The following is a 17,185-nucleotide window of genomic DNA, read 5'->3' on the forward strand; positions in this document are numbered from 1 at the left end:
CACACAAACTAAGGAGAAAAACACAGCCAATCATAAGAAAACATGTCTTTTTTCAAACCAAATATAGAGACATGGGGAAATAGCTTAGTCAACAAAATGTTTGCCATGCAAGCATGAGAACATAAGTTTGATCCTCAGAAACCTCTTAAAATGCCAAACATGTTAGCAAGTACTTATAATCCCAGAGCTGGAGAAGTAAAAACAGATGGATCCCTAGGGTTTGCTGACCAGATTGCCAGATAAATTGATAAGGTTCAGGCCAATGAGAGAGCCTGTCAAAAAGTAAAATGAATGGCTCCTAAGGAATAGCATCTAACATTGTCCTCTGGCCTCCACATGCAAATGCACATAGATATAACATGCACTCACGTGACTACTCACACATACATGAACATGCACACACACAGTAACAATACTTTAAAAACTGTACTAGCTACAATGAGATTGGTTCATTCAAGTACTCCATTCAAGAGACATGTTGGTAAATAATTCCAGAACCATCAACATGCTTATATTCCTTACATTAGTAACTCCATCCCTAAGATTTTATTCTAAAAATTAAAAATGAGGAAATCTTGCATCAAATGATAGGATGTCAAAAATACTGAAAAGTAAGAAATATCTAAAACTTAAAAAATGGAAATAATTATGAAAATAAAACTGTTACAAATTGCTATCACATGATATAGAGAAAACAACAATAGATATCAAAAGACATCAAAGATTAGGCATTTTGGGCTGGAGAGATGGCTTAGTGGTTAAGCGTTTGCCTGTGAAGCCTAAGGACCCCGGTTCGAGGCTTGGTTCCCCAGGTCCCATGTTAGCCAGATGCACAAGGGGGTGCATGCATCTGGAGTTCGTTTGCAGTGGCTGGAAGCCCTGGTGCGCCCATTCTCTCTATCTCTGTTTCTCTCTGTGCCTGTTGCTCTCAAATAAATAAATGAAAAATGAACAAAAAGTATTTAAAAAAAGATTAGGCATTTTAACAGCATAGTTTTTGATATAGGATTGTCTACATCAGTAAAACATTCATTTTCGTTGGTCTGTGTAGCTAGGAAAATTCCTTTTCTTGACTTTCTGAGATATATGTATGTTCCTGTTAGATTACTAATCCATTCCCCTCTCTTCAGTGTATATCTGCTGATTTTCCCAATATTTCAATTTTAATATTCTTTCAATTATGAAATATTTTCTCTCATTGCCTTGCTAATGGATGTTTTAAATGTTTGAACCTTCTCATTTCTGAATCATTTCTTAATCATTCATCCCTTTTTAAAAGAAAGAGAGCAAGCATAGTAACCAGCACTAAAGCAGTTCAGAGCTTTAGTCGCTTAGATTTTCCTGAATATTCTGTGGGAACCTAATGCTATTTATGACAAAAGTAGACAAAATCAAACTTAATGATTTGCGTTACCTTTGCTGACCTCTTAATGTCCATCCCTGTGCCATCAGTTAGTGTGGAGTTACGGAAATAATGCATTTTATATTCTCCACCAAGAACTATGTAGAGTGGAGAAGTACCACAGTTTTCCATGCTGCTACATCAGCATTCTTTATACATGCTCAAATCACACTACTTTTCAATCAAAATGTGGGCGAATTTATTGATAAACTAGAATATATTTCTATACATCAGATAATTACTATCAGAGGGATAGAAAACTATCCACTTGGTACATTTCTGAGTTACTCTGTTTCAGTGTGAAGATTCAAAGTTGAATATAGGTTGAATTTCATTAGACTGATAATAGGTGTTCAAAGGAATGAAAAAAATAAGGATGGTGAATAAGGAAGGAAGGGAAAGATGAATGGAAGCAAGATGGAAGTAAGTAAGTAAGTAAGGGAGGGAGGCCAGAGGGAAGGAGGAAGTAAGGGAAAGAGCAGAAGCTTGCATCTCAAAACTGACCATTTTGGGGTGTGAGGGCACTTATGACTGTCAAGTGCTCTGCTTGGGGCTCCATATGTGTCCCTGTACTCACTTTTTTATCCACTGGCCTTGATCACACAATCCTACTGAAGTTGAGGCAGCTGAGCTCCGAAGTGTATGTGACTTGCTTAAGTGCATACAGTGAGGAAGTAAGACACCCACATGAATGATGCACAATAGCTGACCACACAAGCCAATGAAGCACTCTATCAGAATTTAAGTCACCTCTGAAAATGCAAAGTATATCTATAAATCTCATCATCTATAAGGTCTGTGAAAAATAGGAAAATAGTCATTTCCTATTCTTTTCTCGATGGGGCGAAGCTCATTCAGTGGTGACCTACAGGCGGTGGTGATACCCAACCTTTACTTCAGCTGAGCACTGCTCAGGCCGGTGAGGAGGAGAGCGGCCATGGCTTCTCACGTGCTCTTTTCACATGGGTTTGTGGTAAGAGAAAAACGAAGCCAAAGTTTCCTCCTTGATTACAACTGAAATTTAAAGAGGATTCCCTGAGAGGTCACAAACCTGTGTTAGTTCCCTAGTGTTTTCAAACTTTCTGGCCACATGAATTCTCAAGGCACAATTGTGTATGTGTTTTCATTTGTTCAAGTATTTGCAAAACTTTTATAAGCCTCCAGTTCAATTTATTTCTTTTAATTTTTTTCTTGAGTTGCTATAATGACTTTACATCCCATCATTTTGAGAAATAAAGACTCTGTATGATGGATGGATAAAGCATCTCTTTGCAGAATTTAGGCAGCAGGCTTGTGTACTTACTAAATGTGAGAGTTGAGTTCTGTGAGAAATAATCTATTAATCCATAAAGGATATCATGTGCTGTTTGTAAATACACTAGCAAGGAAATATTTTATATAAAATAATTGGGATGTATTTTAACTGAAATGTTATTTACTACCTCAAAAAAATCTTAAGAATGTGCAACATTTTTATATTGTTTTCTTGAGAAAAGGCCTCTCTTTTTAGCCCAGAACTCATGTCAGTCCTCCTGATTTAGATGCCAAAGAGGAACAGTTACAGGCATGAGCCATTCTGCTTGCTTGAGTAACAACTTTCGAACTAGAAGTCCGGGACTCTGGAGAAGGCTCGGTGGTAAAGCCCTTGCTGCATAAGCATGAGGACCTGACTTTGGATTCTGAGATCCCTGGTAAATCAGATACAGCAGCTCACTTCTGTAATCACTGTACTGTAATGGTGAGATGGGAGGGAGAGACAGGAGAATCCCTGGAAGCTCATAGGCAAGCTGGTCCATGCATGCAGCAATGAACGCCAAGAGACTGCCCCTCACGCAAGGTGGAAGATGAGGATCTACACCTGAAGTGACCATCTCTTCCTCATGCATACCAACACAGGCACACACACACACACACACACACACACACACACACACACACACACACACACACACACAGACACTTTTCTTAAAGGTGAAAATACAGTCTCTATAGGTTGAAAGAATTTTTCTCTTCACTTTATCTGAAAGCTGATGTGTGGATCTGTTTAATGTAGGAGATCTTAGCATTTAGATTGTTGCTTGAGGGAAAACTTTAAAAGCACTCCCAGGGAAAGGGTCCATACCAAAAAATGGTTGTTCCTTTTTACAGCTGTTAAGCATCCCATGCATTTTGTATCTATTCACACAACACTGGAAATTGTGAAAAGTAAGTGATTCATGAGAAAATTTATGAATAGTGGTTCCTAGAAGCACCAGTATTTTAATAGCCTATGAATTTCAGGTATGTAGGTTTTTCTTTTAATTTAAAATTTATTTTTCCTGCCACTGAAGAGCAACCTGACATAGAGTACAGCGTACATGACATGGAATTTGTTAAATATCTGTATTTATTTAGTATTCAGAGGGTGACAGTTTTACTCTCTGGTTCTCAGTTCAAACTCTTCCTGAGCATCCCCGACTTTATTCTTTGCCCTGCCTGTTGATTTCTCTATTATCTGCATCTGTTCAAAACACCGGTTATACTGTGAAAACTAGGGCAGATAATATAAGAAATATCTTTGTACCATTATAAAAATTAGTGTAGTTTCTTTAAGTTGAAATAATATAGTGAAGCAAAATGGAGAAGTCTTAGCCAAGGACATGTAAGCATGAATTATCTGAGGCTTTAGTTAACCCTTCAAGAATATATCCAGTGGCCCACAATTTTCCACTGGTTTAAGATCCCATCTTCATTATTTATTAAATTGTTGTTTTAAAAGGTTTCCAGAAACATATGGCTTGGTAATTTCTTATATTCTTTAGACTTTTCATTATTCACTCTAGCAAAAGTGAAACAAAGCAGAGCTTAAAGACATGTTCTGATAGAACAATTCTTTCAATATTCCTACATTTTTAGAAAGCTTCATTTACAACATGGACCCATAGCATGTACAATTTAGAGTTGGTTGATCATTTTCTGTAAACATGTGGGTTTTTTTTCATTATGAGAGTAAATAGTGTATAGCTAAAAATTCATCAGAAATATTATCTGTAAAACACATTCTCCCTCTCCTGGGGCATGTAAAGAGAACCAAAACTTTTATAGGTGCCCTATTTATGGGTGGAATGTAAAACAATGAGCACTTTGATTATAGAATATATAAAATCCTGAAATAGTTACACATTGAGATTTACTGATGGTCATTTAGAATAGTGAACAGAGAGGACAACCTTAAGCCCTCATGCTTATGTTGAAATGATGCTATGAAGTTTCCTGGGTACCATTTATTCTCTTTTTATGTCATGTCCATTGATGCTGCATCATTTACCAGGAAGCCCTTGGTTACTGCTTAACAAGCTTTTTTTTTTTTTTTTTTTTTGTAAACTTTAATAATCGGGCACACATCTGTGATCACATTAAACAGGAAGAACAGTACTTTCTTGACCACATCAAGTGTAATGTATAAAATTTTCTTTCACAGGCTGGAGAGATGGCTTACCAGTTAAAACACTTGCCTGCGAAGCCTAAGGACCCATGTTTGACTGTCCACTCCTACGTTAGCCGGAGGACAAAGGTGAGGCAAGTAAAAGGTCACACTTGCCCACCAGGTGGTGCAAGCATTTGGAATTCAACGTGCCAATAATCTCTTTTGCTCTCTCTCTGTCTTGATCCGTCTAAAAAGTAATGATAATAAATAAATAAAATAAAATCTTATTTCAGAGCTGGGAGTGGTGGCACACGACTTTAATCCCAGCACTTGGGAGGCAAAGGTAGGAGGATTGCCACTCGTTGGTGGCCACCCTGAGACTACATAGTTAATTCCAGGTCAGCCTGAGCTAGAGTGCGACCCTATCTCGAAAAACCAATAAGATAAAATAAAATAAAATTTTATTTCATAGACACAGAATTCTACATGCTCTAAGCTTGTACTTTGAACTCATCAAGCTTTAATCACCACATTGGATGTTGTGACGGGTCTTCACACTGTACATAGCCCTGCTTTCTACATTGCTACCACCAGGGAGGGCAGATTAGAGGAAAATTTAAAATGAAGAAGTACAGAGCTATTACTTTGATTGAAGAAAGTCTAGTTCTCACGTAGGGTCTAAGCAACCCATGGGACCCCCTCTCAATCCTCACCTGACTGCCCACCCACAGCCTGATATTTTCCAACTCCTTTGATATTCATACATGAAACAAATAATGAAAAATTTAAGAGCTGACTTTTTATGTTGCAACAAAGTTTAAAAAATCCAGAGTCTGCAATGCCTGCACAGTACACAGATGTACACTACGTTCAAGCTCAGGGACTGCTTCATCACAGTTATTAACATGGGATTGCCAGTGGCCAAAAATGATTCAAGCTATGCACTGATCCATGTGACCACTGATTCAGATCTTAAACCTCTTTGGCTAAAGGTATAGATTGCATCTGCACTGTAGATCATGCTGGGTTTCTTCATGTAACCACATGGCAGGAATGACAGTACCACAGAACTCTAGTAAACCTTAAAAATATAAGAAATCAAAAGTGCAGAACATTTGAATATTGGGGTCCAAGAGGAGAGGAAAATAGTAATAAAATGTGTCTTTTGTTATGAAAAAAATGTTTGTATCCAAAGTTGAAAATCAGATATGTGATGGCAGTTGGTATAATAAAAATAAAACTAAGCTTTAATGGCAATTATAAGTGTTTTATCATGTAGATTAAAAATCAATATGAAATCCACAGTTAGCTGGACTCTAATTAATAGTAGGAAAAAGTGGAAATAAGTTATCCTCCTAACTAAATGTCATGAAAATTGAGTTTGAAATTTAGATATCATGGGCTGGAGAAGCTGGCTTAGCACTTAAAGTGCTTGCCTGCATAGCCAAAGGACCCCAGTTCAATTCTCTAGAACCCACATAAACTAGATGCACAAGGGGGCACATGTGTCTGGAGTTCGATGACAGTGGCTAGAGGCCCAGATGTGCCCATTATCTCTCTCAAATAACTAAGTAAATAATAAAAAATTAGATATCTCATTGGTAAAATATAAAATTCGAAGGTACAAAGATATGTCAGCAGCTTTTGAGATAATTTATCACCTTGGAGCAAAAGCCACTTAAAATAATTTTATTGAATTTCTCCATTTCTTCTTAATCTAGATTCCATACGAGTAATTAGTTATTTTATTATAATGAAGAGCCTATCTTCTTCAAGAGGCCAGAGACGCACTGAAGATACCTGTCTTTTTGTCCCTGTGTTTACAAACCCAGCATAAAATATACAAGAGGACTCACTGTGACCTCAACAAAATAATGTCTGACCTGCAGGGCACCAAAATATGGCTTCAAACTTGTTGATTTGATTTTGTTTGTTGGCTGGATGTTATTTTGTTGTGTTATTATTGCTCTGGTTGTTGTTTTGACTGAGAGAGGGTCCTGCTGTATAGCCCTGACTATCCTCAAACTCCCAATTCCTCAGTGCTGGCATTAGATGTATATTCCATTAAAAGTAACTTTTTCTTGTTGCTGTGACCAAATACATAAATTTAAGGGAGGAAGTGTTTATTTTGGATCAAGTTTTGAGACTATAGACCATTTTGGTAAGCAAGGCATGGTGGAGTTCACAATAATGTTAGCACGTGGTTGGAATTCCTCACATCTTGTTGAACCACAGAGCCTGGAAGGAGGAATGCATGTACTCACTTTTTTTTTAATTTTTGTTTTATTCAGTCTAGGACCTCCACCTGTGGACCTATACTACCCATATTTGAGATGGATCTTTCCTCCTCAGTTATACCTCTCTAGAAATAACCTCAAAGACAGGTCTAGAGGTGTGACTCCCAGGTGATTCCAAATCTAGTCAACTTGACCATGAAGGTACGTCATCTTAAAAAGGCTTACTCTCAAATACCACTGTATGATTTTGAATGGTAGTGCTTCCTTGATTTCATCTGAAGCATGTTTGTTATTGGTATATGTGAAGACTATTTATTTCTGTGTGTTAATTTTGTATCCTGCTGCTTTGATGAAAGCTGGCTCTAACAGTTTTCTGGTAGAGTCTTTAGGGCTCTTTATGCATGGAATCATATCATTTGCAAATAATGATAATTTGAATTTTTCCTTTCAATTTATTTGTTTTTTGTCATTGCTCTAGTTAAGACTGTCAGTACTGTATTAAATAAATTTGAGTAAGTGCTCACCCTTGTCTTGTTCCTGATTTTAGTAGAAATACTTCTAGTTTTTCCCAATTTAATATAATGTTGGCTATCTGTTTGTCATAAATAGATTTTATTATGCTTATATGCCTTCTTTCTATTTGTAAGTCTTAGGACTGTAATGATGAAGCAGTGTTGGATTTTGTCAAATGCCCTTTCTGTATCTACTGAGATGATCATGTGATTTTTGTCTTTGAAACCATTTGCATGATATATTGATTTGTGTACATCGAACCATCCCTGCATCTCTGAGCTAAAACTCACTTGCTAGGGTGAATAATCTTATTGATCCTGTTTATCCTTCTGAAAGAATAAACTCTTTCATTCATTGATACTTTGTGTGTGTGTGTGTGTGTATGTGTGTGTGTTTGGTTTCTATTTCATGAATTTTGTACCCATCTTCATTATTTTATTCTATCTGTGGATTTTGGGGTTAGCTTATTCTTTCTCTAATGTCTTAAGGTATAGTATTGATTAATTAATTAGGATATTTGTTGATGACAAATCTCATTTCTTATGATAAGTACTTAAAACTATAAATTTACCTCTCAGGACTGCCTTCATTGTGATCCATAGGCTTTTCTATGTTTTATTTTATTGTCATCTGATTATAGAAAATTTTTGGTTTCTTTCTTGGTTTCTTCAATGGCCAATTCACCATTCAATAGTATATTTAATTTTCATGAATTTGTATAAAGTTCTATTGTCTTTTTTTGCTGTTGATTTGTAGTTTTATCTAATTGTGATCAAATAGACTATAAGGACTTAAATTTGAGATTTCCACTATTTGTTAAGATTTGCTTTGTGTCCTATTATATAATCTATTTCAGAGAATATTCTATGTGCTGCTGAAAATAATGTGAACTTTGCAGCACTAGGATAGAATATTCTGTAGATTGCAGTTAGGTCTATTTCTTATGTTATTTAACTCAGATTTTTATGCTTATTCTTCATATTTTACTTATTTATGAGAGATAGAGACAGAAATAGGTAGATAGAGACAGGGACAGAAAGACTGAAAGAGATACAAAGAGAAACAGAGAGAGTGAGAGATCATGTGCGCATGAGAGAGAAGAGGTTCACTAGGGCCTCTTGCTGCTGCAAACAAACTCCACATGTGTGTATTACTTTGTACATCTGGCTTTATGTGGGTACTGGGGAATTGAATCCTAGCCTGCAGACTTTGCAAACATGCACCTTTCACCACTGAGCCACCTCCCCAGGCCTCTTTTCTTTCTTTCTTTTCTTTTTTTTTTTAAATTTATGGCTAAGATGATTTGTTGTTTGGTGAGAACTGGGTATTGACGTCACTCAACTACTACTCTTCTTGGGGTAATCTGCAATTTGTAGTAGTGTTTAATAAAACTGGGTGCACCCATGTTCAATACATATATGATTATAATTATACTTCCTCTCATTGGATTATTCCCTTAATTAGTATATCTTTATATCTTCTAAGGTTGATTTGAAATCTGTCCTGTCAGATATATTAGAACACCAACACCTGCTTGTTTTCATGGTTCATTTGATTGAAATAACATTTTCCATTCTTTTACCCTAAATGTGTCTGTCTTTTATGGAGAGGTAAGTATCTTGGAGGCAACAAACAGAAGGAATCTGTCTTTTTAAAAATATTTTATTTCTTTATTTATATAAGAGATAGAAAGAGAGAGAGTGGAAGAGGCAGAGAGAAAGAGAGAACGTGCACACCACGGACTCCAGCCACAGCAAAAGAACTCTAGACACTTGCACCCCCTGTGCATCTGGCTTATGTGGGTCCTGGGGAACTCAACCGCTGTCCTTAAGCTTTGTAGGAAAATGCCTTAACCACTAATCCATTTCCCCAGCCCAAATCTGTCTTTTTATCCAGTCTGTAAGTCTGTGACTTTTGGGTGGAGCATTGAGACCATTTTTATTAAGAGTAATTATTTAAAAATGGGTATTTACTGCAGTCATTCTTGACTTTTCAGCACTTGCTATGTTTCTGTTACTGTCTTCCATTAATGTACATTGGTTTATTATATGGCTTATTCTTTCCTGCTATCCCATGTTTGTGCTTTTAGTTCTCTTTAGTTCACAGGATTACTCAAGTATTTTCTGTTGAACTGGATTAGTGACCATGCATTCCATTTGTCTACTTTTTTCTTCAGCTTCCTGTATGCCAATAATCTGAGTATTTGGTTATTTTTAGGTGTTTCAAAGTTTCTTCATATTCTGTTTGCATGATTTTTTTGAACTTTACAATGTTTTTGGAGTCCCAGTCTAATTGTGTTTTGTCTTTGAATTCAAAATTCTGTCCTCCATGTGATTTATTCTGTTGATGAGGTTTCCTTGGGAGCCTTCCAAGAGGGTTATTGTATTTATGTTTTCTGTTATGCTTTCTTCAACATTTCCATCTCTTTCTTGAATTCTATTTTCTTTTTTTTGTTTGTTTGTTTTCTGAGGCATGGTTTCACTCTACCTCAGGCTGGCCTGGAATTCACCATGTAGTCTCAGGGTGGCCGTGAACTCATAGAGATCCTCCTACCTATGCCTCCCAAGTGCTGGGATTAAAGACATGCACCACCACACCCAGCTCTATTTTCATTTCTTTTATTCCCTTTTTTTTCAAGGTAGTGTCTCACTCTAGCCCAGGCTGACCTGGAATTCACTATACAGTCTCAGGGTGGCCTTGAACTCATGGCAATCCTCCTTCCTCTGCCTCCCAAGTGCTGGGAGTAAAGGCGTGTGCTACCATGCCAGGCTTCTATTTCATTTCTTGATTTGACCTTTGTATTGTCTCTAAGAGTTCATTCCTGCATTTAGATATGTCCTCTCTGAGATTGTTTCATTGGCCCACGACTCATTTATTTGTTGATTCTCCTTAAATTCCCTTATCCTTCTGTTGATCTCTTTTCAAAGACATGTATGGAACACTGTTCCTGATTCTGAGTTCCTTCAGCCATCAGATTGAGTCATTTTTGTTGATTATCTTCCATATTCTTCATCTATCCTTTGAGTTCTTTTCATTACTTTTCTTCCAATTCATTGAAACAAACTTTGGTTTGTAATTTGAGTTCTTTTTTGCTAATTTTCTTGTTTCCTTCAGCCATTCTTAGAGTGCCTGCTTGATTATTCTTTGTCCAGTTTCTTTCCATTCCCCATTCAACCACCCATTTGATCATGGTTTCATTAAATTAATGTAAAATGCTTGTTGACATTTCGTTGTGAGCTTCTTTGCCTTGGGTGTCCTTTAAGCTTTCATTGGAGTTTTCCATTGTGGGCATAGGTAATCCTGGTGGGGAATCCCTTGGCTGAGTGGTGTGTGTGTGTGTGTGTGTGTGTGTGTGTGTGTGTATTTTCGTTGTGCTGGGGTCTGTACATCTTAAGATCAGTTGTCTCACTGAGGATGCAGCAATAGCAGCTCTTGTATAGGCTGTGTTGGGTGGCCTGGTCTTAGTTGATCATGGTAGGTATGGAATTGAAAACTATCCAGTGGGTTGGGGTGGGTGCACTTGAGCCTGACCAAAATCTCCTTTATGTGTGTGCCACCTCCCTGCAAATCTGCATAAAACCTTGGGAGGCCTGGCCTGCATGGTGTCTAATATGAGCGCTTTTCTTCCAGTCTTACTTGCTGTCTGGTTTTTTGGAGTGATATCAGCTCCAAGTTTCTCCTGGAACTTGCAGCCCACACATAGTTGTCCTCTGCCTCAGCCCTTATTCAGACAAATATTTGGGGTGTGGGGGGACTTGCAGGATTGGTGAGAGAAGTAGAATCCGTGTTGGTCAGCTGCTCGCCACTGACCTTCCACTGGTTTGTGCCTCTCCAACAGCTTCCCTAGACTTTTTCTAGCCCTGGTGCATGAACTCTGTGCTCAGCCTTATCTCAAAAGGACATGACCTTGCTGGTGGCTGACCTTCCCTAGGGCTATCCCCTTCCACGTGGCCACCCTGATATGGCATCTAGGCCAGATGCATAACCCTGGAGCTCAGCCAGGTCTCACAATTTCACACTGCCCTTCCTATTACCGTGGTTTGTCCCCTCCCACGGAGCTGCTCTGGAATGGTCTAGCCTTGGTGGGTAACCCCCATGCTCAGCCTTGTCTCACAATGATGTGGCCCTACTTCAGGCTGACCTTCTGTTTGTTTGCCCCTACTAGGAAGCCATCCTGGAATGGCATCTACCCCTACCCTTGGCATGTAACCCCATGCTCCTGGGGTGTCTTGAAAATCATTTGTTTTTAATTTATTTTCAAGCAGAGAAGGAGAGCAGGAGGGGAGAAAGAGAAAAAATGAGAGATAGAAAAAAGGCATGTCAGGGCCTTTTGCCAATGCAAATGAACGACAGATGCATACTGGAAAATCAAATCCAGGCCACCAGGCTTTACAAGCAGGTACCTTTAAACACTTAGCCATCTTTCTAGCCCTTGAGGTGCATTTTTAATTTCACCTATGTGAAGTTGGTTCCCTCTTCGATGTACAATGCGCTCTGCTCAGCTGGCTATATTGGTCTGTTCTTCAGATCAGCTGTGCTGAATTCTGTGGAAAGAGGGGGTGGTTCAGATCCCTTGGTGTCCTGACATCTCAAGTTCTGTTTCTGGAGCTTGTTCATGGTAGAGGGGAGGTTGTCTCCAGGTGTTACGGAGCTGTTCAGTTGGTACAAGTATGCTCCTGATATTTTGGTTTTGCAAAGCCAGTGTAAATGGGAGAATCCCTTCCCAGTAGTTATGCACTGGCTGACTAAGGCAGAGCCCAGTGAGTAGAAACACTTCCTAGTAGTTTCTGGTTGAAGCCCCACCACTGATTATAGGTTTACTGGAAGCTCCTAACTCCCTCATGCTTATCTGCAGGGGTCTTATGTGGGTTAATAATTTCTTAGACACTTTTAACTTTTTGGTCGAAGAGTGTATTGTACATTATCTTGCCTCTTTTTTTACCCCTAGGTTTCTCTGGCAAAGGTTCTATTTTGTCATCTTAACCAGAAGTCAAGATTCTTCTTTCTACTCTTCCTAAGTTATGTTTGTTTTTCTACAGAGTCACTGAGATCACTGTCCTAAGTGAAAACTTGAAAATGTTTTTGACTCAAATGCTTGACATATTTATCTTTCATATATTTGTCAAACCATGAAGTTAATAGCCAAAAGTCCAATATATAATTTTGATCTAAATTGCTTTTTATGATCTATCTATCTATCTAATTCAATCTTTTTAATTTATACATGAGGATGTTGAATTTCCAAGTCAGGGGACATGACTGATGTAAAGATTAAAACATCATGTTATAACCTCCAAAGTCATGGTATTTCTGAAGAACAACGTTACCTCATTACAGATACTGAACAATCCATAAAGTTTTCCCTAAGAAAATTTCATTTATTTAGTATGTACATTACTATTTAGAAAAGGTTTCATTTTTCACCAGAAACTACCAGTAATCTCTTCCACACTTTCCTCATGGCATTTTTCATCTCCTTATTCCTAAAAGTATAAATCATAGGATTAAGTAAGGGGGTTAACATGGTGTAAAATATTGCTACCATTTTGTCAAATGAGAAGGCAGTGGGAGGTCTTGCATATGTAAATATACATGGGACAAAGAATAAAACTACAACAGCAATATGAGACCCACAGGTGGACAGAGCTTTATACCGCCCTTCAGAGCTATGATTTCTCAGAGAGAATAAGATGAAACAATAGGAGACAAGCAACAAGGAAAAGATTATAATACAGATAAATCCACTGTTGGCAACCACCAGAAGACCAAAGATGTGAGTATCAGTGCAGGCAAGCTCTAGTAATGGATACAAGTCACATATAAAATGATCAATGACATTGGGTCCACAAAAGGGCAGCTGCAAAGTGAAGATGATTTGTATGATGGAGTGCAGAAAGCCCCCTGCCCAGGCGACCCCCATCAGAGAACCACAGAGCCTCCAGTTCATGATGGAAGAGTAGTGTAAGGGCTTGCAAATGGCCACATAGTGGTCATAGGCCATGGCTGTGAGAACAATCACCTCTGACCCACCAAAGAAGTGTTCAGTAAAAAGTGCACCATGCATCCTTCAGAAGAGATGGTCTTCTTCTCATAGAGAGAGTCTGCAATCATCTTTGGAGTCATAGCAGAGGAAAAACATGCATCCAGGAAGGACAGGAATGCCAAGAAGAAGTACATGGGGGAGCCCAGCAGTGCAGGGCTGCAGATGATGGTCACCACAATTGTCATGTTGCCCCCAACAGTTGCAATGTACACAAACAAAAATACAACAAATAATATTTTCTGAACATTTGGATTCTGTGAAAGTCCCAGGAAGACAAATTCAGTTACAAGGCTCAGGTTTTGCATGATTTCCAAGGAAAAGATGAATGCAAGGTAGTGCCCCTATAATTTTGCAATTATGATAAAAATTAAAAGACTTAAAAAATGCTTCTGCCTAGTTTATACTTTGATTGAACCCAAAATTTAGTGCATCAAGAATGAAATTATTACTGAGTGCTATTATTTTATGAAGAATGCAAAATTGGACACCTTGTTACAGATAATACTTATAAATCAATCAGATTACAATGAGTATAAATTATTGAGTGCATTAAAAAGGTAGTTTTTTTCTATTGGAATGGAAATATCCACATGTGTCAGAGAAGATTGAAGGCTGGTAGTTTTTATTTCTAACACTATACAATCTCGAGGTGATCATATCTATAAATAGAAAAAAATAAAGCACATTTTAGGATGAAAATGAAAACCATGGCTACTTCTACAAAGTTCCTTTAAAAGTCTACACTGAAAGTGGCCCTTAAATATTTTATTAATTCATTCATTTAAGAAGCATCTATTGAAAAAATTGTCAGATACAGATTATCAAATCAGAAGCTATCACTTAGTATTGAGGATTGAAAAAAAATCACCATCTAAAGATACAACATGAGTTCATGAAAACAATCCTGCTACTTCTTGGTTTTGTCTTAATAACTAATTGCAGTAACACAAAAGGGAAGCAGTTGTCAAGGACTTTGCATATAATTTTTCTGATCATATTGATGGGGAACTTTATGCTCCAAGAGGTTATAATGAAACAAAGAATCTATTCTTGCTGTTATATAGATAATACATAAAGTGTCTCTTCCTACAACTGTCCTTCTGATCAGACCGGCAGAAACTTCACAGGAGAAGTGGTCTTATAATATTACCTTCCATCTATAAATGTTAAAACTTTTCATTATTTTGTTGAGATGAAAAGAAACATCTTTTTAATTGTATTTGAATTTTCTGAGTATGTGTGAGAGAAAGAGAGGGAGAGAGAGAGAGAGAGAGGGAGAAGGAGTATTGTGCGTGTTGGTGTTCATAATGTGCTATGGTGTGTGTGGAGGTGGGAGGACACCTTTCAGGATGGTCCTCACCTGTCCATCCCATTCGAAGGAGTCGATTCGCACTCTGGATTCCCATCTGCTGTTCTTCGTTATGAACACCATGCACTTCCAAGGTACTCCCCTGTCTCTACCTAAAATTTTGCCATCAGTGTCAGCATGCTGGGATTAAAGAGGCCCATCAAGACTTCTGGCTTTTTCCATGGGGTCTAGGGCTCGAACACCAGCTTGATTAATGAGCGTTTTGTTGAGTGGTCTCCAGCCCTAAATCAGAAGTCTATGTGCTAATCACTTGCACACAAATTGCAAACATAGTTGGGTAAGAGAAACAGTATATTGGGTTTTAGTCAGGCTCTAACTTTTTAAAACATTTTTCCCACAATATATGCAATATTACCTGGTCTGATCATGTGTACCACTTCAAGATAGTTATGTTTGAAATGTGTGTGGCTTTCTTATAAACCAGGGATGTCCATATATAACATATTTGCTCATCTTTTAAGATTATCATGATGAGTGTCAAATTAGAGAATATAAAATGTATCCAATGGTAAATGTGGAATTACTAAACATGGGTATCATGTGCTCAAGAAAAGGTAGGTGCCTTTCCTACAGAAAGATTTTCCACTCATCTTCACTGCTACATAGCTGCGAAAGATGATTGCATTCTGAGATGTCTAGGTATTATGTGAGTAAAATTCTGCTTAAATTTTAAATATCTTTATTGGCACATATATTCACTGTACAAGTAGTTTCCTAAAGATAATTTCTCTCAAGTACAGCGTGTACTTTGACCCATTAACCACAAACATAACCTCTGCTTTCTCCTCCCACCTCCTAGTCTCCTTCCTTTCATTACCCTCTCTTTTGCTTTCATGTCATGTGTTTATATAAAATCTGGGATCTACAAAGGAGATAAAGCATGCAACACTTGTCTTTCTGACAGTCTTACTTCATCTAATATGATAGGGATAAATATGTATTCCACATTAAAGGTCTTGATATAAGCAATATGTTTATGTGCCATCTACATTTGAAATAGAAATTCAAATGGCATAAAAATAAAATACCCAGATATGTGTGGTGGCACATGCTTTTAATCCCAGCATTAAGGAGACAGAGGTAGAAGGATCACTGTGAGTACAAGGACCATGTGGAACTACTGAGTGAGTCCCAGGTCAACCTGGGGTATAGTTAGACTCCTCATTCCTTACCAAAAATAAAATAAAATAAAAAACAAAAACTTAAAATGCCATTCTATTTTAAATTATAACTCCTAAAATTACAATAAGTTGATTTGTCTATCTAATTCATATATAAAATATATTAGTAAACAATTTAGTTTTAAATGTTTATAGCAATAACATTCACTGTAAAATATATTCTAAAAGTGAATGAGAAGGAAAAGCATTATAATGAACGTTAGTATGGCACATCAGTATTACAAGTCATCTCTAGCTAAAAATCTTAGAATTTGCAACAGACAAATGAAGCCTTTGATCTGTTTCTCTTGTGATACTGCTGTCAGCTCATGTGGATGCTTAATTTTCTTTAATCATTCAACACCATATTTCAGATTTTATTTCTTTTTGATAAATTTTCATACTAATATAATGTTACTTGATTATAATATCCTCCATTGACACTACTTCTCTCCTCTCTTCCACTGAACTCTCTCTTCCATCCAATTAGACCATTTTCTGTTTTGGTAATTTTTGTTGTTGTTGCTCATCTCTGTCATCGATGCCAAAATGTCAATGAGCTCAATATCATGCAAGTCTTATGGTGGTCATCACAACTGCCATTATGGTCATGCAGTAATAGACAGGAATCCAGAAGATAGTATACCCATGTGCTCCTTCCTATCCTCTGATTCTAACATTCTTTTATTGTGGCTGGGATATAATATTAACTTGTGAAAGGAGAGAGCCAGCACATTAGTCAATCATGGAAAGATGTTTGTATAAATCAGACTCAAGTTTATATCAAGTGTTATTAATAAATATGAAGATTTAGAAGATGAATAGCTCTATAACTCAGTAAGAAAAATACAGAAAGTGGCAACTTTTAAAATTATTTTAAAATAGTTACAGGCTGGAAGAGAATATGCAAACATTTTGTGTGCATTTACGTGCACACATTGGATATCAGTCACATTTGCACACATTTTATTAACTATTATTATGTGTAGCTCAAAGAATAAGCAAAAATTCTGTCAGTAACTACCTTTCTGTTTAATTCTTTAACTTATTCACTT

The 17,185-nt window shown here is 37.3% G+C and overlaps 1 pseudogene; it reads right to left on the minus strand.

The window, feature by feature from the left end:
• Positions 1 to 12,971: 12,971 nt before the first annotated feature.
• LOC123464454 lies at positions 12,972 to 13,912 on the minus strand (annotated as a pseudogene).
• Between the last annotated feature and the right edge of the window lie 3,273 nt (positions 13,913 to 17,185).

Source organism: Jaculus jaculus, chromosome 1 (genome assembly GCF_020740685.1).
Source record: "Jaculus jaculus isolate mJacJac1 chromosome 1, mJacJac1.mat.Y.cur, whole genome shotgun sequence".
NCBI classification, from domain to species: Eukaryota; Metazoa; Chordata; class Mammalia; order Rodentia; family Dipodidae; genus Jaculus; species Jaculus jaculus.